We start from the raw sequence: 24,348 nt of genomic DNA, 5'->3' as shown, positions 1-24,348 counted from the left end.
CGATGTTTTATCATCGGCCCTATCCCGAACCAAAGGCACTGCTGTATGAAGGAGAGGAGGTGGTCGACCAAGGTCAACTTCAACAGCAGACTACGACCGTTAGACAATGCGCAACATGCGAAAAAGGACGTACGTCGAACAGCGTGTGAAATCGCACCAACTCTTTACAGGGCAGAAAGGCATAGTATCTCACACACACGACTGCATGGGGGTGGACTCTTTGCTCGACGTTGAGTACGTTGTGTTGCACTGACATCCGCACATCGGCGGCCCCGTTTGCGAACGGAAGAAGATCATATGGACTGGGCCAACGACGAGGCCCACGAGAAAGACAGACCACGGCGCGTGCGTTTCGAAGGCAGCCGTGAACCCAGTCGCTCGCTCAGCTCAGCGGACAAACTGCGTTTCTAAACAGCTGGGGGTGTAAGTACTAACGAGAATTGCGTCTTCTATTGGAATCTGCTGTTATGAACTCTTGCTGATTAATAGTACTACAACAATATTTCAAAATGGTTCAAATGGCTCTGAGCACTATGGGACTTAACAGCTATGGTCATCAGTCCCCTACAACTTAGAACTACTTAAACCTAACTAACCTAAGGACATCACACAACACCCAGCCATCACGATGCAGATAAAATCCCTGACCCCGCCGGGAATCGAACCCGGGAACCCTGGCGTGGGAAGCGAGAAAGCTACCGCACGACCACGAGATGCGGGCAAACAATACTTAATTTAAGCTTATTACTCGATATAAATGGTATAACGGATTATTTATACCATTTAGTCTGTTCTGCTTAACAGTCCTCATTTGATACAAGAAGTGGTACGTTAGGCAACTGCTAATCATTTTGGCATGATTTTAATTTTATTGTACTCTAGTACAGCCCTAACAAACTATAAGTAGACCTATGGGATTCCGATTATTATAGGACTCCATAATAACGGATTCCAGTAGAAGACGCAATTCTCGTTTGTACGTATGCATCTAGTTACGAGTTTACGGGTGTAGAAACGTAGTCTGTCTGCTGATCTGAGCGAGCATGTCTTTCTCGTAGATCTTGGCCAAAAGGGAGTGACGTCACGTGCTATTTCTTCTTGGATGAGAACAAATTCAATCTGAGTAGTTACTCTGGACGTACTTTCATATCGCGAGAGGTCGTGCAGGAGGAACTTTGTCGAACATGGTCGTTTCGACTATCCATCTGTTATGGTGTGGGAAAGCATATTGTTCACGGGCGTACTCAGATCCACCTCTGTGGTCGCGAACAGTCACAGGTGAACAATATTGTGACACTGTACTTCTTGCCCAGCTGCGTCTTTTAAGAGGTGCATTAGAAACTGACTTCATTATTAGTTATAGTTTAGTTTAGTTTTAGTTATGTCATGTTCCGTAGATCATTTTCCCGATTATTTTATAGATATGATGTGGAACAAGTTAGATTACAAGATATATATACACACATGAATAGTGCTAATACTAATATTACTGAAATTTTTAGTTTACACGTGCAACTACAAGTAGAGGTACATTTTTTTCACCATTTCTGAAACAGAATCTCGTCCATGGAGTGGAAGTAGTTGTCCAAAAGAATTGATTTTAAACTAGATTTAGAACTTGATCTGCTACCTGCCAGACACTTTATGTTGTTGGGTAAATGATCAAATATTTTTGTTGCTGAATAATGCATTCTTTTTTGAGCAACTGACAGCACCAATAACGGATAGGAAAGGTCATTTTTCCATCTAGTGTTGTACGTATGAACATCACTGTTCTTCGCGAATTGGATGGATTATTTGTAACGAATTTCATTACGGAATATATGTACTCTGATGGTGCCTACATGACCTCCTTGGGTGAACACCACTAATTATTCTAACTGCTCTCTTTTGTGCACTCAATGCTTTATGCCTAAGTGGTGAGTTACCCCGGAAAACTATTCCATAAGATATTATTGAGTGGAAATCGGCAAAGTACGTTAGGAGGCTGATCTGTTTATTACCAAGACTAGCGATTATACGAAGAGCGAAAGAAGCTGAACTTAGTTGTTTGAGAAGCTCAGAAATATGCTTCTTCAAGTTCAAGTTCTCATCAATGTGAACAGCCAAAAATTTGGACAAATCTACCCTGTTAACTGAGCCCTGTTCATATGCTACATCAGTTGTCCTTATGACTCTATTCGGTGTACAGAAACCGAGCGAGGTGTCGCAGTGGTTAGCACACTGGACTCGCATTCGGGAGGACGACGGTTCAATCCCGTCTCCGGCCATCCTGATTTAGATTTTCCGTGATTTCCCTAAATCGCTTCAGGCAAATTCGGGGATGGTTCCTTTGAAAGGGCAAGGCCGATTTCTTTCCCCATCCTTCCCTCACCCGAGCTTGCGCTCCGTCTCTAATGACCTCGTTGTCGACGGGACGTTAAACACTAATCTTCTCCTTCTCCCTCCGGTGTACAGAACTGGATATAGTGAGTTTTTTTTTTTAATTAAGGGAGAGTCCATTTTCTGAGAACCACTTAATAATTCTTTGAAATAGATCCTTAACAATATCTTGAGCTGCTTTTTCTGGAATGGGATGTATTATAACACTCGTGTCATCCAAAAACTACTAGATTCGCTTGCTGAACGTTAAATGAGAGGTCATTCACATGAATTAGCAACAGCAGAGGATCTAAAATTGAACCCTGTGGGACTCCCTGTGTGATAACTCACCATCCACTCGTTTCATCTGGGGGGTCAGTTGCAATTCCATCCGCCCCAACACATCTCCGCAGCCGTCGTCTATAGATGGAGACATTTTGCCATTCACTGTATTCTCTAACAAGTGCGGCACGCGAGCAGTTTACAAAACTTAGCCGTTTCTGAAACGCTTCCGCCCTTGGCCCGAAAGTCAATGATCATGCCCATTTGGATCGTTTGCGCAACCAGACAACGACTGCAGTGTTTTCTTCGTTTACTGGACACGCTGCATTTACCCTCCATTGCTTGTTCTACTACCTGCCGCCTCGTGGTTATTGCGCGTTGACGTCGAAACAAGGCGGTCTGGACTGAATTGTGTATGTTGTGCCCCAGCTTTCTAAACCACCCTGTGTTCTTCCTGACAGTTGAACCTATTCCACACCAAATTTAATCGAATTCGGCTCGGCAGTTTTGTAGTGAAATCGTGGAAGAATTACTTTCGGATTTGTAGTATTAAGATACAGAACTTTAAATTTCTTTTTCGCTATCCATTTTCGATGAAATGTGCACTTATGCTCATAAATTAAGGATAATTGCTGAATGTGGTGCCACACAACGTGGCACTACACAAAATTGGCGCTAATACCATAGGCACATAGGGAACACACACGACACAGATCTGTAAGTCCACAGTATTGGTAATAAGTTGAGAAAAGCGTCCCGAAACACATGTGCTACAAAACGCCACTGTTTCCTGCGCATGTACCCCGACATCAGTACGGGATATGATCACAGTGCACAAGTACACAGTCCGCACAACGGATTGGCATACTCTGGATCAGATGGTCGAGCAGCTGCTAGGGTATAGCCTCCCATTCTTTCACCAGTGTCTGTCGGAGCTCCTGAAGTGTCCTAGGGGTTTGAAGACGTGCAGCGATACAACGACCGAGAGTTTTCCAGATTTGCTCGATGGGGTTTAGGTCTGGATAACAGGCTGGCCACCCATTCGCCTGATATCTTCTGTTTCCAGGTACTCCGCGATGGCAGCTCGGTGGGGCCATGCGTTATCATCCATAAGGATGAAGGTGGGACCCACTGCACCCCTGAAAAGACGGACATACTGGTGCAAAATGACGTCCCGATACATCTGACCTGTTACAGTTCGTCTGTCAAAGATATGCACGGGTGTACGTGCACCAATCAGAATCTCACCCCACATCATCAAACCACGACATCCATACAGGTCCCTTTCAAGGACATTAAGGGGTATCTGGTTCCTGGTACACGCCAGATGAAAACCCGGTGGGAATCACTTTTCATACTGTACTCGTCCGTGACATAACCTGTGACCACTGTTCCAATGACCATGTACTGTTTTCTCGACACCAGTCTTTATGGGCTCTCCTGTGACCAGGGGTCAGTGGAATTCACCTTGCAGGTCTCCTGGCGAATAAAGCATGTCTGTTTAGTCGTCTGTAGACTGTGTGTCTGGAGACAACAGTTCCAGTGGCTGCGGTAAGATCCTGAGCAAGGCTACCTGCAGTACTCCGTGACCATCTGCGGGCACTGACGGTGCGATATCGGTCTTCTTGTGGTGTTGTACACTGTGGACGTCCCGTACTGTAGCGCCTGGACACGTTTCCTGTCTGTTGGAGTCGTTGCCATAATATTGAGATCACACTTTGTGGCACACGGAGGACCCGTGCTACGACCTGCTGTGTTAGACCAGCCTCCAGTCGCGCTAGTATTCTATCCCTCATAACGTCATCAATATATGTTCTTTGAGCCGTTTTCAACACACAGTCACCATTAGCACGTCTAAAAACGTCTGCACACTTACTCGCTGCACCGTACTATGACATGCACCAACGCACCTCTGCATATGTGGACTGCTGCCAGCGCCACCGTGCGACGACCGCAGGTCAAACGCACCGCATGGTCATACACCGAGGTGTTTTAACCCGCAAACCGCCCACCAGAGCGTTGTTTCACCATGTATCAGCCTTATCCTTAACTTATGAGTATGAGTCTAGATTGTGCGTTGCCCAAAGATACGCTCAAGTTACCTGTTAAAACCTCATGAAAATTCGTCTAGTAGTTACGGATGTTATGGTGTTCAAACAGATAGATACTTGGTTTTACAAAATGGCTCTGAGCACTATGGGACTTAACTGCTGAGGTCATCAGTCCCCTAGAAGTTAGAACTACTTAAACCTAACTAACCTAAGGACATCACACACATCCATGCCCGAGGCAGGATTCGAACCTGCGACCGTAGCGGTCGCGCGGTTCCAGATTGTAGCGCCTTGAACCGCTCGTCCACTACGGCCGGCACTTGGTTTTACAATTTTATTGTTAGCATATATACAAATACAGAAATAGGTTATAAGTATTCAGTATACCATAGAACACATAGCTCCTCAGTACTATTTCTGTAATTAGGTTGCCTCTGCGTAATTATTTAACCAGTCTTCACAAACTACACGAACTGTCTGTGATATAGCTGGCTTTGAAGTATAGAATAAGTATGCAAGAATTAAAAGAGAACTCCTAATTGCCAAACACCTAAGAGTATCAGCAAGGAATCGCTTTCCTGAAATTTGTGTCTTCCTTTGAAAGTACCAAATTCGTCAGAATTTTAAAATAAAGTGGCAACATCATAGTGAAATTAGGGAAAGCAATGTCCTCTTCTACATTTAGCACGCGCCATGTTTGCTGCAGTGTGTGTTAGTACAAGATGACTATTCCGTTGTCTTCGGCGAGTATTAATAATGCGGCACCAACCACCACTAATGCAATCTCTTCGCTGGACATGAGTAAAATACAGCGTGAATGCACAACGTGAAATGTTTGCAGTCAACTTCAGTGTTGCGGAATATGCGAATACACACAAACACAAATGTTTGTCGTTAGTGCGGAAGGGGACACGAACAACAAACACAGCTGCAAACACGTAGCGAACTTTGTCGGAAACAGTGTCGCGAACAAGAACAAGTTTTTAAACTCAGTGTAAGCGCGGCTTAACGCCGCAGCCAGCGGCAACCGTAGCGGGGCGCCCACGAGCCTCTCTCGCCACGCAGTGCCGTGGGAACAAGCCGAGCGCGCGTGTGGCGGCCACTCGGCCACGGTACATGCGCGCGCCAGCGGCACGCTGCGAGTGCCCGCCAGGGGGACACAAACAGGCTGTTTTGCGCCGTGTATACGCAGCGCCGCGCGCAATAACACCGCAGATAAGATTAGCCGCCCGCCTCCCGGCTGTACCTGGGACCCCGTCTGACCGCCGCGGAGGCCACGGCAAAGGTGAGCGCACGTCCGTGAGCGTAAAGACGTCGGCACACGGACCGTGCATCCGAACGTTGAGCGTTGAGCGTGCCGAGTTTCTGACGTCATAGCGTGGAACACCACGTTCGGGAGTCTTTCCGAACGTGCAGAGCAATGTCTGGCATGTCAGATATTCTGAGCGTGCATCTGAGCGTTGACCAATGAGATGGCACAACGCCACCTACGCCACACGCACGCCGTCTCCCTTCAGTAGAGCTGTGAGGCGCCATATTGGGTTTTATTTCAAGCCTATACGCATATATGCCGTTTCTGAGCACCAGCAAGTTGAGAATCACTGGAAAACCCGTTGCTAATTGTGTGATTCGTTCCAATAAAATGATGACAAACATCATATTCGTGGCAAAAGAATTATTGTAACTTGCGTATTATGAGAGTAGGCTATTTGAAGGCAGCGAGACACTGAAGCTGCACCCAAAACGCATTGTTCTTGGTACAATTTGCTATAATTAAATTTCAATTAGTAACATATCTACGATTAAGGTTTTCAGAAAGGCGTAACATAATATGTTTAGATGTACCGGACGTGGCGTGGATTTGGCGTAATGCGTACCGCCACTGTCCTGTTTATAGTTGTTTGTTGGTGCGGTGGTTCGCGTCTTGACACTTCCAATTTTTTTTCCTAACATTCGGGTTTTTATTAGGTTCTGATACTTCATTATTAGTTTAATATAAGTAAATATAATAACAGTTGATGTTATGTGAGTATAAGTTCACCTTTTTTTGAAGGGTGACTTTGTTCGATTGGCTTAATCTACAGGACAGCTTGCGCTACTTTTATAACGATATGTTGCTCCTTTTTCTTTTACGCTTCGTAATTCACATGTTGCAAAGATTATGCTACTGGGTAGGAACAGTGGTCAAGTAACACTGACCTTGGGGCTTTACTAAAATGTGGGAATGATGAAAGAATGTTTATCTTATGCGGAGAAGTATTCCAAATTTGTACCCCACTGTTTGTAACGGAACTTTTATAAGTCTGTGTCCGTAAGGATTGGACACGGTACTTTCCTTTTCGTGGACGATGGAGGAAATGTGCGTTTTAATAGAGGTAACGTGGGAATTTTTTTACGCGCGCCCTTTGAGTAAATAGTGTGATTTACGAACTTGAAACAACCGTCAACTGCCGCTGGAGTGCGTTGCGATCGCGTATACCACGTTGGGTCCAATGTACCGTATGCACAAGTCGCATCGTTCCTGAGCGTTCAGCAGCACGTTGGACTTGCACACTCAACGTTAACGTTCGACAGCACGGTCCGTGTGGCGACGGCTTAACCGCTGTACAGGATGATAGCCAGTCAAGGATTATTTAGGTAATTGGTTTAAAAAAATTTATTTCAAAGGCCCAGTGGAATCTTCACAAGTTTTTTCCCAAAGTAATTAACGCCGTCTCTACGTGACAAAAGTCGCTTGGCCCGCATCTCGTGGTCGTGCGGTAGCATTCTCGCTTCCCGCGCCCGGATTCCCGGGTTCGATTCCCGGCGGGTTCGGGGATTTTCTCTGCCTCGTGATGGCTCGGTGTTGTGTGTTTTCCTTAGGTTAGTTAGGTTTAAGTAGTTCTAAGTTCTAGGGGACTGATGAACATACCTGCTAAGTCCCATAGTGCTCAGAGCCATTTGAACCATTTTTGAACCAAAAGTCACTTGACTTTCAAAACCGTGGCGGTTCTGTCCAGTTAAACCTGCTGACAGGAGACGCCCTGCGAATTCACGCCATTGATTTTAGCCAATAGCGTGCGCAGGATACCGATCATGTGTGTGGACACCGGAGCGACCTGCGGTGCAGAACACAGTTGCCTCTCTCTCTTGTAATCCAGACATCGAGCTTTTCACGGCCGGCCACCAACGTAAGTTAACACTAACCACTTCCTTTCCGTTGCCCATTTCGTTTAATTGTTCGACATCCTAGACTGGCCTAAACCTGCTAACTTCCGACCCTAGGCGCGCCTTTTGTACTCCGTATATTGAAACATATCCTCTTTATTGAACTTCATTCCCTGTTTTGTCATTTAAAGACAGCCCTGGACGCCCACTATCAAATCCTGACCGCTCTACCTCCTGCACACTGCCTCCACGAGGCATATTTAACAACCTTCTTCCCTGTTCCCCGCCATTTTATACATCCCCAAACCACGTACTCTTTCACAATGGGTTTCAGAAGTGGGATGTAACAGTTGTATCCTCTCTTCACGACACGCTCTCTTTTACACAGCGCTTCACTGAGGTTAGCACTAGAGACTCAGTAACGATGCGAGGCTACACGTAACTTCCAATCGTGCAGAAACGATACACAAAAACTCAAAACAGATTTTTCCACCAAACAATTAAATTTTACAATTACATTCCAAACAAGATTAGAGACTCTTGTAACGCGGCTCCACGGTCTCCATAAATTCTTTACATGACATCGTTTTCTCATTTAGAGTGTAACTTTTTTTATTGTGCAGTTGCAGTTTAGGCATAAGATACTGTGTCATACTAACCGACGTTGCCCGGATATATGTTTATTTGTCTTCTGCTAATCCATCTCCTCCAGGCCTTTCTCTTTCTATCCCCATTTCCCTTTACTGTGTCCCTCTGCCCTTTCTCCTCTCTCTATCCACCGGCTCCTACACCTCTCTCTGTCCATCTCCTCCTTCACTCTAAAACTCATATTTCCCCTCTGAATTCATCTCCAGCCCCTCCCCCCTCTAAGTGGATCTCCTCTTACCCTCTCTCTCTCTCTCTCTCTCTGTCCATCTCTTCTTCCCCCACTCTCTGACCATCTGCTCCTCCCACTCTCTTTGTCCATCTCCTCTTTCAACTTCTCACCCTTTCTAAGTCAATCTGGGCCACTCCATCTGTCTGTCCAACTCCTCCTCCTCCTCCTCCTGTTGTTGTTGTTGTTGTGGTCTTCAGTCCTGAGACTGGATTTATGCAGCTCTCCATGCTACTCTATCCTGTCCAAGCTCCTTCATCTCCCAGTACCTACTGCAACCTACATCCTTCTGAATCTGCTTAGTGTATTCATCTCTTGGTCTCCCTCTACGATTTTTACCCTACACGCTGCCCTCCACTACTAAATTAGTGATCCCTTGATGCCTCAGAACATGTCCTACCAACCGATCCCTTCTTCTAGTCAAGTTGTGCCACAAACTCCTCTTCTCCCCAATCCTATTCAATACCTCCTCATTATTTATGTGATCTACTCATCTAATCTTCAGCATCCTTCTGTAGCACCACATTTCGAAAGCTGCTATTCTCTTCTTGTCCAAACTATCTATCGTCCGCGTTTCACTTCCATACATAGCTACACTCCATACAAATACTTTCAGAAACGACTTCCTGATACTTAAATCTATACTCGATGTTAACAAATTTCTCTTCTTCAGAAACGCTTTCCTTGCCATTGCCAGTCTCCATTTTATATCCTCTCTACTTCGACCATCATCAGTTATTTTGCTCCCCAAATAGCAAAACTCCTTTACTACTTTAAGTGTCTCATTTCCTAATCTAATTCCCTCAGCATCACCCGATTTAATTTGACTACTTTCCATTATCCTCGTTTTGCTTTTGTTGATGTTCATCTTATACCCTTCTTTCAAGACACTGCCCATTCCATTCAACTGCTCTTCCAAGTCCTTTGCTGTCTCTGACAGAATTACAATGTCATCGGCGAACCTCAAAGTTTTTATTTCTTCTCCATGGATTTTAATACCTACTCCGAATTTTTCTTTTGTTTCCTTTACCGCTTGCTCAATATACAGATTGAATAACATCGGGGAGAGGCTACAACCCTGTCTTACTCCCTTCCCAACCACTGCTTCTCTTTCATGTCCCTCGACTCTTATAACTGCCATCTGGCTTCTGTACAAATTGTAAATAGCCTTTCGCTCCCTTTCAGAAATGACTTCCTGACACTTAAATCTATACTCGATGTTAACAAATTTCTCTTCTTCAGAAACGCTTTCGGTGTCCATATCCTCCTTCCCCTCTCCGTCCACTCCTCCAACCCACCTTTGTGGCAGCCACTCTATTTGTACTTAGTAGTATAACCTGTGTTTTAGGGTGCACAGACACCTTACACAACGTCAGTAGTAGAGTCAGTTTAATGTTCAAAAGGTTTTAACATATGCTAACATATGGTTCAGTTGTTCCAACAGCTGTTTTCTAAAGGTAACTGAAGTTCCTAAAATTTGTCTACACTATCCGATTGACCTAGAATCGATCGTATAGAGACGGCTAAGGTGCTAGGTGGCTTCTGAAAGTTATTTTCTGAAGGCTACTTTTGTATTTGTTAAGGTGGTTTTAATATTTTCCGTGTTTAGTGCTTTAATAATTTTTTTTAATTTTGCTGCACCTGCATTTGTATTTGCCTTATGTATGGTATCATTGGCCCTCCCGGTTGGCCGTGCGGTCTAAGGCATTGCATTCCGGGAGGGAAGGAGCGCCTGGTCCTCGGCACGATTCCGCCCGGCGGATTTGTGTCGAGGTCCGGTGAACCGGCCAGTCTGTAGATGGTTTTTAGGCGGTTTTCCACCTGCCTCGGCGAATGCAGGCTTGTTCCCCTTATTCCGCCTCAGTTACACTATGTCGGCGCTTGCTGCGCAAACAAGTTCTCCAGGTAAGCGTACACCACCATTACTCTGCCACGCAAACATGAGGGTTACACTCGTCTGGTGCGAGACGTTCCGGGGGGTCCACCAGGAGAAGAAACGCACAATAACCCTGGGTTCCGTGTGGGGCGACGGAGGGGTGAAGTGGACTGCGGTAGTCGACGTGGGGTTGTGGACCACTGCGGCTGCGGCGGGGACGGAGCCTCTCCGTCGTTTCTAGGTCTCCGGTTACCATACAATACAATACAATGGTATTATTGGGGCGAGACAAAGGTTTGTGGTTATATCCTTGCAGTTTGTGGGGATTATTTTCTGATATCTTAATACTTTCTATGTTCAATGCTTTAATAATTTTTTTATTTTTATTTTGCTGTGCCCGCTTTCATATTTGCTGTGAGTGCGGTTCCTTGATGCAGGCCACAGGTTTCTTGCTGTATCGTTGCATAGCCTAAGGGAGCTTTGGTGTGTGTGTGTGTGTGTGTGTGTGTGTGTGTGTGTGTGTGTGTGTGTGTGTGTGTGTGTGTGTGTGTGTTTTGAGGGTACACTACTACTTTTCTTGTCTTGTTGGGGCCGGGGTAGGTACCCGATGTCTACCTCTGAGTCTACTGTGCCGCTTGCTGGCTTGCGACACAATCCAACATCGAACTGGCCACATGTAAATTATTCATGTTTGATATACTCGCTTGTGGTGATAGGAAAATCTTGGAACATGGCTATAGTTTAAAGTGAGGCCAGAGTAAAATTGTAATTTTAAAGTTTGTTGGCTCTAAAGCCAAAAGACTTTTATGCTTGGTGTTCTTTAACGTTTATATTGTTCTAAATAAAAAGAGATATTTATGCTTCGAGTTCTATAAACCGTTGTGTTGTTGAAAACAAAAGACAAATTTATGCTTGGACCTTGTAATATGTTAGTAAAGAGTTCTGGCGGTCAGTAAATTGGTTATAAGAATTGCTAAGCAACAAGCGATGTTCAATGTGTTTCCCAGCCCTTCCCCGAGGAAGGTTCAAATGGTTAAAATGGCTCTGAGCACTATGGGACTTAACATCTGAGGTCATCAGTCCCCTAGAATTACTTAAACCTAACTAACCTAAGGACATCACACACATCCATGCCCGAGGCAGGATGCGAACCTGCGACCGTAGCAGTCGCGCGGTTCCGGACTGAAGCGCCTAGAACCGCTCGGCCACCGCGACCGGCTCTTTCATCTTATCACACATGTCAAATGTATTTAACATAATTCACACATGTGCGTTTTTAACTTATCGAGGCGTAATAAGCAATGCAATAAATTTCAGGCATGCAGCCGCGCAAGACTCGCTCTGAGGATGGCCGGACGGCACGCTGCCTAAATATCAGTGGAAGAAGTAATATTTGAGTGTTTGCATGCCTGAAATTTATACTTAAGTGTACAGACATGTCACCTGTATCTGTAGCGAATTTCGCCCTACGGTTTCGTTTTCACGCATATCAATCTTTACGGCTCTTTGTTTCCTGAACAACGTGTCGTAAATAGATGTTATTTTGTAGGTACATTCAGTGGTACACTATATGATAACATACGTTTTTCATATTATGTGCATTGTGCTGCCACCTACTGCCAGGTACTCCATATCAGTGACATTAGTAGTCATTAGACATCATGACAGAGGAGAATGGGGAGCTTCGCGGAAGTCAAGGACTTCGAACGTCGTCAGGTGATTGGGTGTCACTTGTATCATACGTCTTACGAGAGATTTCCAAACTCCTAAACATCCCTAGGTCCACTGTTTCCGATGTGATAGTGAAGTGAAAACTTGAAGGGACGCGTACAGCACAAAAGCGTGCGGACCGACCTCGTCTGTTGACTGACTGAGATCGCCGACATTTGAAGAGGATCGTAATGTGTAATAGGCAGACATCTATCTAGACCATCACGCAGGAATTCCAAACTGTATCCTGATTCACTGCAAGTACTATGACAGTAAGGCAGCAGGTGAGAAAACTTGGATTTCACAGCCGAGCGGCTGCTCATAAGCCACACATCACGCCGGTAAATGCCAAGCGACGGGTCACTTAGAGCAAGGAGAGTAAGCAATGGACCATTGAACAGTGGAAAAACGTTGTGTGGAGTGACGATCACGGTACACAAAGTGGCGATCCGATGGCAGGGCATGGGTATGGCGAATGTCCGGTGAACGTCATTTGCCACAGTGTGTAGTGCCAACAGTAAAATTCCGAGGCGGTGGTGTTATGGTGTGGTCGTAATTTTCATGGAGGGGGCTTGCACCACTACTCGTGTTCCGTGGCTCTATCACAGCCTAGGCCTACATTGATGTTTTAAGCACCTTCTTGCTTCCCACTGTTGAAGAGCAGTTCGGGGATGGCGATTGCCTCTTTCAACACAATCGAGCACCTCTTCATAATGGACAGCCTGTGCCGGATTGGTTGCACGACAATAACATCCCTTTAATGGACTGGCCTGCACAGAGTCTTCACCTGAATCCTATAGAACACCTTTGGGATGCTTTGGAACGACGACTTCGTGCAAGGCCTTACCGACTGACTCGATACCTCTCCTCAGTGCAACACTCCGTGAAGAATGGGCTGCCATTCCCCAAGAAGTCTTCCAGCACCTGACTGAACGTATGCCTGCGAGAGAGGAAGCTATCATGAAGGCTAAGGGTGGGCCAACACCATATTAAATTCCAGCATTACCGATGGAGGGCGTCACGAACTTGTAAGTCATTTTCAGGCAGGTGTCCATATACTTTTGATCACATAGTGTACACACACCTATACGTACATACATTTTTATAACGTGTATGGAATACGGAGCAGGAATAGGTTAAAAATTGCAACATTCTTGTAGGGCTATGTCACATGACTTCAGCCAACACAAAGCTAGGTATTATCTGATCAAACGTATCCGGACACCCTTAGATAACGTGGGTTGACCACTAGATGTCACGAGAGGTGGACTTCCTAGTATGAACGAAGGTGAGTAGTAGCGTCTTGTCAGTGGAGGAACAGTAACAACAGAATGGGTCGCTTAGGACCTCCGAGCGACGTCGAACTTGAGTTAGTCATTGGATGTCATCTAAGTAACAAACCGATCAGGGACATTTGAACGCCTTTAAAGTTTACCACGTCAACTCTTGATGATGTGATGCTGAATTGGAAACAACCAGAGTTAAACAAAGACCAAACAGACCTCATTTACTGATGCACAGAGACCCTCGAACTTTCCACAGGTGGTTGTAAAAATTCGCGTGAAAACAGCGGAAGTAATCTCTCGTGATTTTGAAACTGCTTCCACCAGTGCAGCAGGCAGAATAAGTGAGCGTAAGCACTTAAAAAAAAAGGACTACAGCTGGAGTGCAGCTTCACACTTAAACTAAACACTTCTGTCTTCAATGTTATGTAACTCTTCTGTATTCAGTGATGAGCGACTCTTGGGTGGCGTAATGAGTGACGCTGCTGGGCAATGCATCACTGGAAACGAATGATTTGGAGCAATGAATCTGCTGTGGCAATATGATGGAAGGGTTCGGGATTGACGAATGCCTTGTAAACCCTGGATGTGAATGGATACCAACACATTTTGTGTTGTTTACTGTGTACAGTAGAGGGACAGTATCACGTCCGCCTCCGTTAGTTGAGTGGTCAGCGCGGTGGAATGCCACGCCAAGGGGCCCAGATTCGATTCCCGGCTGGCGCAGGAGATTTTCTCCGTTCAGGGAGTGGTTGTTGTGTTGTCCTCATCATCTTTTCATCCCCACCTGACGCGCAAGTCGCTCAATGTGGCGTCGAATGCAATAAGTACTTGCACTCGGCGGCCGAACTTCCCCGAATGAGGGGAATTAACCGTACGCTCATTTCCATTCCATGACAATTCACGCTAACATAAAGCAGCACCTGTGAAGCAATAGTCACATTCGTGGAATGAACTCGCTTGTCCAAAGTATTGACGCGAATCCAATGCAACACATGTGTGATTATTTACAACGTCGACTTCTCTGCAGACCCCAGCTTCCAACATCAAAACCTTCTCTGTTTTCATCTCCTGAGGAAGAAAGGGGCTACCTTTGCCCCATAGTCATACGCACACTTCACTGAAAGTGCCTCCAGCAGAGTTCAAACTGTCAAATGCGAGTGGTGGACACAGCCCATATTTGGTCCTTCTCGCGTAACGCCGAGAGACGAATGTGTTGTTAAGACCATCGAACACAATAATACGACCGGAGACGGTTGCCCAGCTAAGAACACCCGACAAGGAACTTGCACTGCAGTGCTGTAACTGAGTGCCGCAAGTGTGCAAGCGCACACGTCCGCTTCTGACATCCCCCTTTGCCAACATTCTCGACAGTGTACGGAAAGAAACAAAGGCCCCGAAAATCGGAAATTCTCTGCTCATCATCGCTGAAGAACGCTCTCGAGCAGAAACTGAAGGATGAGGAGGAAAAGGAAAACCAACGGGAAGAAACAAAAATAAAGTAGAATCCTCTACGGCAGAAAGAAGACCTTGTTGTGTTAAATGAAATTTACTCACAGCACCTAAGAAAACAGTCCGCAGTACAATACGTTTCCCCGGGGTGCGGATATAATTTTGATGACGACTGGATACAGTGTGGTAAAGATGCTGTAAATGTACTTTCGCTGCTTGAGCCAGTGTAGACGGAAGACTAACGCTTGGTTCAAATGGCTCTGAGCACTATGGGACTCAACTGCTGTGGTCATTAGTCCCCTAGAACGTAGAACTACTTAAACCTAACCTAACCAAGGACATCACACACATCCATGCCCGAGGCAGGATTCGAACCTGCGACTGTAGCGGTCTATTTACCACGTGGGTTCCCAACTTTACAGGAATGATGTTGAGACTGTGCGCTGCAGTATTTGCATTTTTAGTAGTGCTAGTGTCATGACTTACCATTAGGCGCCGGTTCTGGTACGGCGAGACAAGCTTGAAACACAAGAATCTGTGAGCATTACAATTTCAGTCAACCTGGGTCTGGACAAGGTGAGGAAGGCTTTACTCGTAAATCTGTTTTATCAAAACAACAGCAAAGGAGCAATAAATGATGGAGCTCCATCACACATTGCTCGTGAAGTTACTCCGTAAAACATTTCGAGAAAACCGAATTATGAGTCGATCGTTCTGAACTGCTTGGCCAACAAGATCATCAAAGTGAGGTTTTCACTCTGCAGCGGAGTGTGCGCTGGTATGAAACTTCTTGATAGATTAAAGCTGTGTGCCTGACCGAGAGTCGAACTCTCGACCTTAGCCTTTCGCGGGCAAGTGCTTTAGCAACTGAGCTACCCAAGCACAACTCACGACCCGTCCCCACAGCTTCAGTTCTGCCAGTACTTCGTCTCCCATCTTCCAAGCTTCACAGAAGTTTCCAGAATGAGATTTTCACTCTGCAGCGGAGTGTGCGCTGATATGAACCTCCTGGCAGATTAAAACTGTGCGCCGGACCGAGACTCGAACTCGGGACCTTTGCCTTTCGCGGGCAAGTGCTCTACCAACTGAGCCACCCAAGCACTACTTACGCCCCGTCCTCACAGCTTTACTTCTGCCAGTATCTCGTCTCCTACCTTCCAAACTTTACAGAAGCTCAAGTGCGAACCCTGCAGAACTAGCAATCCTGAGGGATGTTTCAGAATGAGATTTTCACTCTGCAAATCCCGAATTCGAGTCCCGGTCCGGCACACAGTTTTAGTCTGTCAGGAAGTTTCATATCAGCGCACACTCCGCTGCAGAGTGAAAATCTCATTCTGGAAACTTCTGTGAAGCTTGGAAGATGGGAGACGAAGTACTGGCAGAACTGAAGCTGTGGGGACGGGTCGTGAGTCGTGCTTGGGTAGCTCAGTTGCTAAAGCACTTGCCCGCGAAAGGCTAAGGTCGTGAGTTCGACTCTCGGTCCGGCACATAGTTTTAATCTGTCAGGAAGTTTCAAGATCACTAGATTTTAACCCAAGTGGTTTCTGCTCGTGAGTTTACCTGAAGGACTAGGTTTTTCAGCAGGTCACTGATACATATTGAAGGTTGAAGATGAGCATAGCGAAGGAGGTAACCAACATCCCACCTGAGGTGTTTCGGGCAGCAGCAGCAGAGCACTCTCTAGAGCGACTTCTGGCTGTCCTCGTTGCAGATGGTAGTCGCACTGAGCAACGTTTCTAACCTAGAACGTCAAGATTGTACGCAGTTAACATGTGGGAATTAAAATGTGTTTGTTTCAGTGGTTTATTCGTTATTTCTCTTCCGCATCTCCTTACAAATGTTTCGCTGTTCTACTATCACTCGTTTTTCATGGGGGCCCTCTCAAGTTGCGAAACTTTAATTTTAATCATCCTGTATTATGAAAGTTTGAGACGTTGTCTCTATGGTAACAGCACAAGAATTTCGCGTGCAAACTCTTGCTCGACTGAATGTCCACTCTTCTCCGCCTGTGCGGGGGAGAGTGTATTGTTAACGCTTTTGTTCTCTGGCTCCTGTTGTGTCTGTCTGAAGAGTTAAACAGCTTTTTTTTTTTTTTTTTTTTTTTTGCTTAAATCGTGGTGCAACTGCTTACACATTTTCCCGAGAAAGCGAAAGGATCGTAACCAGACCGTGCACTGGAACAAGTGTTTAATTGTGTACAACTGTTTCATTTTATATATAATTAAACGCTGGTACATTACTACCGGAAGCGGTGTTGGAGCGGACGACGTGCTGCTGACGAACGTTAATGTAACCGGAAACGTTAGCGATCTACGGACGGACGTAACAGCCCGAAATCGGTTATGGCGTTGAAGCAAAGCATTTGAAAAGTACTTGAAGCTGGTTGTGTTATTCACAAACAATCATTAACAGCCACGAAGTTCGCGAGACCCAGCATGGATAAAACAACTTCAAAATTTTCATTTCTTCGCCCTGAATTTTAATTCCCTTTCCACATTCCTCATAGGTTTTCCTTACTGCTCCCTCTATGCGTAGATTGAATAACAATGGGGATAGACAACACTCCCTTCTCAACAATTGCTTCCATGTCCTTCGACTCTTATAATTGTAGTGTGGTTTCTGCACATTTCGCGCCCTATATTTTGCCCTTTCTATCTTCAGAATTTCGAAGATTTAGTCCAGTCAACATTGCCAAAAGCTATCACTAAATTAGCAATTGTACAAAAGTAGGCTTGCCTTTCTTTAACTACCTTATAAGACGAGTCATCGTGCAGAGTACAATAAAAGACTGTTTAGCTAATCGCTTCCTTTTCTTAACTGCATACTCTTACCCAGTCCTCCATGGTGAGTCAGCTCGATAGCCACGCGCATGTCGCGTCGGTCCCTAACGCTCTTTCTGACAGGACGGTCCAGGTAACTACAAGCTGGTAATTCATCTTGTACCATCTGGTTCTAATGCGTTAGGATAAATGCCTCAAGACTGGGGATAACTCTTTTGAAATCGGTAGTTCTCACTAAAGGATAATATGACAGGAGCGAATTTAATTTACTGCGGTATCGTCTACATCTTACAACCTGCAGACAGCCAACCAAGAACGACATACACGTAACAAAACTTCATGCAACTTTTTGTTCGTGCTGGGATGGCTGCAGTCACCCATTTGTCACAAATATTCTGTTCACAGTGGTACAGAAAACTTACGCTATGAATACAAAGTCTTCAACATTCGGCAGCAACCATAACAGCGGTACAACTTTACATGCCTATTATCTCCAAAGATGATAGAGAGATTGCAAGCATGTACGGTCTGATAAAAGAAATAATTCAGAACGTTAATTGTGATAGGTGCCAGGAAGAAAGAGGATGGGGAAAACTAGTAAGAAAATATGGACGAAGGAAAGAAAAGTTAAGTTGCCTAACATAATTTTGCCGAGAACACAGTTTAATTATAGTTTAGGAAGCAAGAAGGGAAGTTGTACACCTGAAAGGCACCAGTAGACACCATAAAGATTACAAGATGTTAAACAGAGATTTCGAAATCAGGTTTTAAACTGGGGCAGATGTAGCCTCTGACCGTAATTTATTCGTTATGAACTGCAGACTGTATATTAAGAAACTGCGGAAAAGCAGGAAATTGTGAAGAAAAGGCCTGCATAAATTGAAAGTACCAGATACTGTTGAAAGATTCAAAGAGAGCCTTAGACAACGACTGGTTCTAAGGTGAGCAGAATGGAATGGTATAGAAATGAACAGATTTGAGAGATGAAATAGAGAAAGCAGCGTAGGATCAAATATGAAAAAGATAACGCCTACTGTAAATCGTTTATACCAGGCGAGATATTCGATGTATCAAAAGAAAGTAGAAAATATAAAAATACAAGCATCTAAAAAATCAGATAGAAAGTGAAAAATGGAGAAACAGGAATGGCTAGAGGAGAAATGCAGAACTGAAGAATCACGTATGATTATGGAAAGATAGATGCTGCCTGTAAGAAAATTATAGACCCTTTGGAGAACAGAGACGGATTTATGTCAGTATTAAGAGCCCAGATGGGAAGCTCATACTAATCAAAGAGAGGAAAGCTGAAAGATGGAACGAATCTACAAGGGTGTCTAAAACCTTTTTGCCGCGCGGGGTAGCCGCGTGGTCTCAGGCGCCTTGCCACGGTTCGCACGGCTACCCCCGTCGGAGGTTCGAGCCCTCCCTAGGGCAAGGGTGCGTCTGTTGTTCTTAGCGTAAGTTAGTTTTAGCTAGATTAAGTAGTACGTAAGCCTAGGGACCGATGACATTAGCAGTTTGATCCCATATGAACTTACCACAAATTTCCATAATTTCTCAAACCCTTTGGATCAAACTGAAATAGGCGATAATGGCCGGCCGCGGTGGTCGTGCGGTTCTAGGCGCTCCAGTGATGTCCTTAGGTTAGTTAGGTTTAAGTAGTTCTAAGTTCTAGGGGACTGATGACCACAGCAGTTGAGTCCCATAGTGCTCAGAGCCATTTGAACCATTTGAACCAGGTGATAATATGTCCACAACCAATTATACTGAGATGCGAACCAATGATTAGAAACACATGTTCATTGTTTGTGCAATACACTCCGAACACTGCATAACGACAATGTAGCTCATAATAATTATTCAAAGTGACGACTGCCAGTCTCAGTGCATTTATTACAACGGCGCATGAAGTTCTGATGCACTCTCTTAAACATCCCTGGTGTCTGTCGTACCAGGAGAAAGGCAGCTTGGACCCTAGCAAGTTGGTCTTCATACACCAACGTCTTAAGGCTACCTTAAAGGAGGACGGCAGAGGTGTGAGACCAGAAGATCGCATTAGCCGATGGACAGGACATCCCCTTCAATCCAATGACGATGGGGTGTGTTGTTCAGGTGCTCTCGAACATAACATCAAAGTGCGCTGATGCACCGTGGTGATGAAACCACATTCTTTCAGTGACTACAAAGAGTACGGTCTCCAGGATCTATGGCAGCATATCTCACAGGAACATCAGGTAGTAACCGGACGAGCCAAACGGGTAGACAGCAAATAATTATCAGATGATCTTGGTCAATAGCAGCCCATTGGTTGAGAGAGAATCGTTGCTGGTGGCCACCGATGTAGGTGGCGTGGCGATTGTCCTCACTCCGGACACGGCTGCTACCGCTATTGAAAACACCATCACTGGTGAATGAGACCTTATCCGTGAACAACACAAACTACACAAAGTTCGGCACTGCAGTACTCTGGTAGACAATCGATTGGCGGATGTGTACGCAAGACTCCAACTCCGTTCATCCCAGTGCTTGCAAACCTTTTCTTATGATAGAGATGTAATATCTGTTCCATCAATGCTATCTTTCGAAGTGTTCATTTCACGAGCAGGTTGACTGGTGCTTATTGCTGGGTGGTCGGCAATACGATCCAACACCAACTTCTCAAAGTCTGATCTCCAGACATGTCTTTGGCGGGAATTTTAGCCGGGAGCTGTATGTGGCGTGAACGACCCCGTCTCTCGTAAGTTGGCATCCACGGAGATAAACTTCTTCCAATTGGTATGACGCCAGCTGGGAGAGTGTTCGCTACACATTCGTGACGCCTTACGGAGTCTACATACTGCCTCACCGTACACTAAATGGATGTCTGCGAACCGTCGTGACGACAGACTTTCCATCTTTGACTACGCGCCAAGCACTGCTCGCTGTTACACATGTCACCATGGACACATCACAAGCTGGCTCATGCAATAGACGACTGACACTAAGGCAAGTAGTTTACGTACGGCACAAGTGAATGTGCCGATGACACACAAGCGATCGCCACATGACACACGTGCTATGAGGAAAGTTGCGTTCTCGTCGTCATGAGTGTACGCCGTTTATACCCGCTGCCTGTTCCAGTGTACAACAAACACCCATACCCTATGCGGGAGTGCGACAGAACTGTATGCTCCTTGTAATAGATGCACTGAGGCTGCCGGCCGTCGCTTTGAAGAATTACTACCAGCTACGTTCTTGTTATGGGACACACGCTGTGCAGGTCCGTTACACGTTATACAGGGTGGTCAATTGATAGTGACCGGGCCAAATATCTCACGAAATAAGCATCTAAGCAAAAAACTACAAAGAACGAAACTCGTCTAGCTTGAAGGGGGGGGAACCAGATGGCGCTATGGTTGGCCCTGCTAGACAGCGCTTCCATAGGTCAAACGGATATCAACTGCGTTCTTTTGGATAGGAACCCCATTTTTATCACATATTCGTGTATTACGTAAAGAAATATGAATGTTTTAGTTGGACCACTTTTTTCGCTTTTTGATAGATGGCGCTGTAATAGTCACAAACGTATAAGTACGCCAGGGCGGACAGTATTTGTTTCGTGATACATTACACGTGTTAAAATGGACCGTTTACCAATTGCGGAAAAACTCGATATCGTGTTGATGTATGGCTATTGTGATCAAAATGCCCAACGGGCGTGTGCTATGTATGCTGCTCGGTATCCTGGACGACATCATCCAAGTGTCGGAACCATTCGCCGGATAGTTACGTTATTTAAGGAAACAGGAAGTGTTCAGCCACATGTGAAACGTCAACCACGACCTGCAACAAATGATGATCTCAAGTAGGTGTTTTAGCTACTGTCGCGGCTAATCTGCACATCAGTAGCAGACAAATTGCGCGAGAATCTGGAATCTCAAAAACGTCGGTGTTGAGAATGCTACATCAACATCGATTGCACCCGTACCATATTTCTATGCACCAGGAATTGCATGGCGACGCCTTTGAACGTCGTATGCAGTGCTGCCACTGGGCACAAGAGAAATTACGAGACGATGACAGATTTTTTGCAAGCGTTCTATTTCGCGACGAAGCGTCATTCACCAACAGTGGTAACGAAAAAAGGCATAACATGCACTATTGGGCAACGGAAAATCCACGATGGCTGCGACAAGTGGAACATCAGCGATCTTGGCGGGTCAATGTATGGTGCGGCATTATGGGAGGAAGGATAATTTGCCCCCATTTTATTAATGGCAATCTAAGTGGTGCAATGTATGCTGACTTCCTACGTAATGTTCTACCGATGTTACTACAAGATGTTCCACTACATGACAGAATGGCGATGTATTTCCAACATGATGGATGTCCGGCACATAGCTCGCGTGTGGTTGAAGCGGTATTGAATAGCATATTTCATGACAGGTAGATTGGTCGTCGAAGCACCACATCATGACCCGCACGTTCACCCAATCTGACATCCCCGATTTCTTTCTGTGGGGAAAGTTGAAGGATATTTACTATCAAGATTCACCGACAACGCCTGACAACATGCGTCAGCGCATTCTCAATGCATGTGCCAACATTACGGAAGGCAAACTACTCGCTGTTGAGGGGAATGTCGTTACACGTATTGCCAAATGCATTGAGGTTGACGGACATCGTTTTGAGCATTTATTGCATTAATGTGGTATTTACAGGTAATCACGCTGTAACAGCATGCGTTCTCAGAAATGATAAGTTCACAAAGGTACATGTATCACATTGGAACAACCGAAATAAAATGTTCAAACGTATCTACGTTCAGTATTTTTATTTAAAAAAACCTACCTGTTACCAACTGTTCGTCTAAAATTGTGAGCCATATGTTTGTGATTATTACAGTGCCATCTATCACAAAGCGAAAAAAGTGGTCCAACTAAAACATTCATATTTCTTTACGTAATACACGAATATGTAATGAAAATGGGTGTTCATATTTAAAAAAAAACGCAGTTGATATTCGCTTGACCTGCGGCAACGTCATCTAGCGGGCCAACCATAGCGCCATCTGGTTTCCCCCTTCAAGCTAGACAAGTTTCGTCCTTTGTAGTTTTTTCGTTTGGAGCTTATTTCGTGAGATATTTGGCCCGGTGACGATCAATGGACCACGATGTATATTCCGACCGTTGGTTTCCTATCTCAATATAATTGGACGCGGACCCGTACAATCTATTTCTATTTGACCCAAAGGAACGAGACACTCTGTATAGACGTGCTGTACAAGAGAAAGTAACGACTCTCTTCGTCCCTGATCTTCTACCGCGACTCCAAAGTGTCGTCCATGTCAAATTAGCCGCGCGGGGTAGCCGTTGGGTTTGAGGCGCTATGACATGGATTGTACGGTCCCTCCCGTCGGAGGTTCGAGTCCTCCCCGGTCATGGGTGTATGTGGTGTTCTTAGCATAAGTAAGTTTAAGTTAGTTTAAGTACTGTGTAAGTCTAGGGATCGATGACCTCAGCTGTTTGGTCCCTTAGGAATTCACACACGCACACATGCCAAATTCTTCCAAATTGTTTCACACTCACACAGTAGCAGTCGCTCGTGTAGTGCGCCGCTGTAGGCCATACCGCGCCGCAACAAAAATCACTAAATTTTTTGGCTTTGTCGGTGTACTTAATGGCCAGCACCACTCAGGGAGCAGGCGGAACGAAAGCCGATGCAAAGCGCTCATGTCGGAAGGACAAACAACAGAAGGGTGAGGAAAGCATTTTCATCTTTACGGAATGTTGTGACGAAGATTCCTGTTCAATACCTATCAACAGCATCTGCGAGTTGCGTGCGTACTGTGAAATGAGAGCATGTTGACCGTAAAAAAAATTACTGTTTTTTCGAAGAGCAAAACATTAAAAGCTTGCAATAAAAACTTAATTAAAGTCACCAAACGAACAGTACACGCAGTTGCAAAAGTGCAGCCAGCAGGTGAGTGCTACAAACAATAAGCCCTGGCAAAATCGTGAAATACGCGGGAGCGTGGACACGCAACGCAGCTGCTCGTGTTACAGCGCACGCGGCTAGCGAATGGCTTCCACGTGAGTACACTAAACGAGAAACTACTGCTCAGTGCGAGATGAAACAGCGTTCGCGTGAATACCGGCGTAGAGAACACATTTCCTGGCAGTAACTTTTGGCATATACAAGATTAAAAAGTTTATTAACAAAGACGGATTTTTCCTGTTCCAGGACGCACCTAATGAGCTCATAACACCATAGCATGGATGTTCTTTTTATGTTTTACGGTTGACGAGCATGTGCTTCCTTTTTTTGGTGTTTTAAAAGACGATGTAAGATGTAGAGTCTGCCGTACTGTGGCAGTGGCTGAGAGAGTCCATGGTGCACGCAAACGTGTTAGTCGCTCAAATCTTTTGTACGAATGTGATGGCACAGCCGTAGCGAGAGTAAGTCTCCGCATTATATAACCATGCAGTCTGCACCAATCGAGTGAGTAACGAAAAGTTCTTCCAGAGATACGCAAACACTTTCTGATGAAAAG

General features: G+C 45.3%; 1 protein-coding gene and 1 non-coding gene across 2 annotated transcripts in view; both read right to left on the bottom strand.

The window, feature by feature from the left end:
- Positions 1–24,348, bottom strand: part of LOC126341885 (regulator of G-protein signaling 11) — a 1,532,239-nt gene that overhangs the window by 1,467,142 nt on the left and 40,749 nt on the right. The gene's annotated exons all lie outside the window — the stretch shown is intronic.
- Trnas-cga (transfer RNA serine (anticodon CGA)) lies at positions 16,062–16,136 on the bottom strand. The gene has a single exon. It is a non-coding gene; the product is annotated as a tRNA-Ser (tRNA).

This window comes from Schistocerca gregaria, chromosome 1 (assembly GCF_023897955.1).
Source record: "Schistocerca gregaria isolate iqSchGreg1 chromosome 1, iqSchGreg1.2, whole genome shotgun sequence".
In the NCBI taxonomy this organism is placed as follows: Eukaryota; Metazoa; Arthropoda; class Insecta; order Orthoptera; family Acrididae; genus Schistocerca; species Schistocerca gregaria.
Note: the sequence above shows the minus strand (reverse complement) of the source record. Positions and strands in the feature narration are given on the sequence as shown.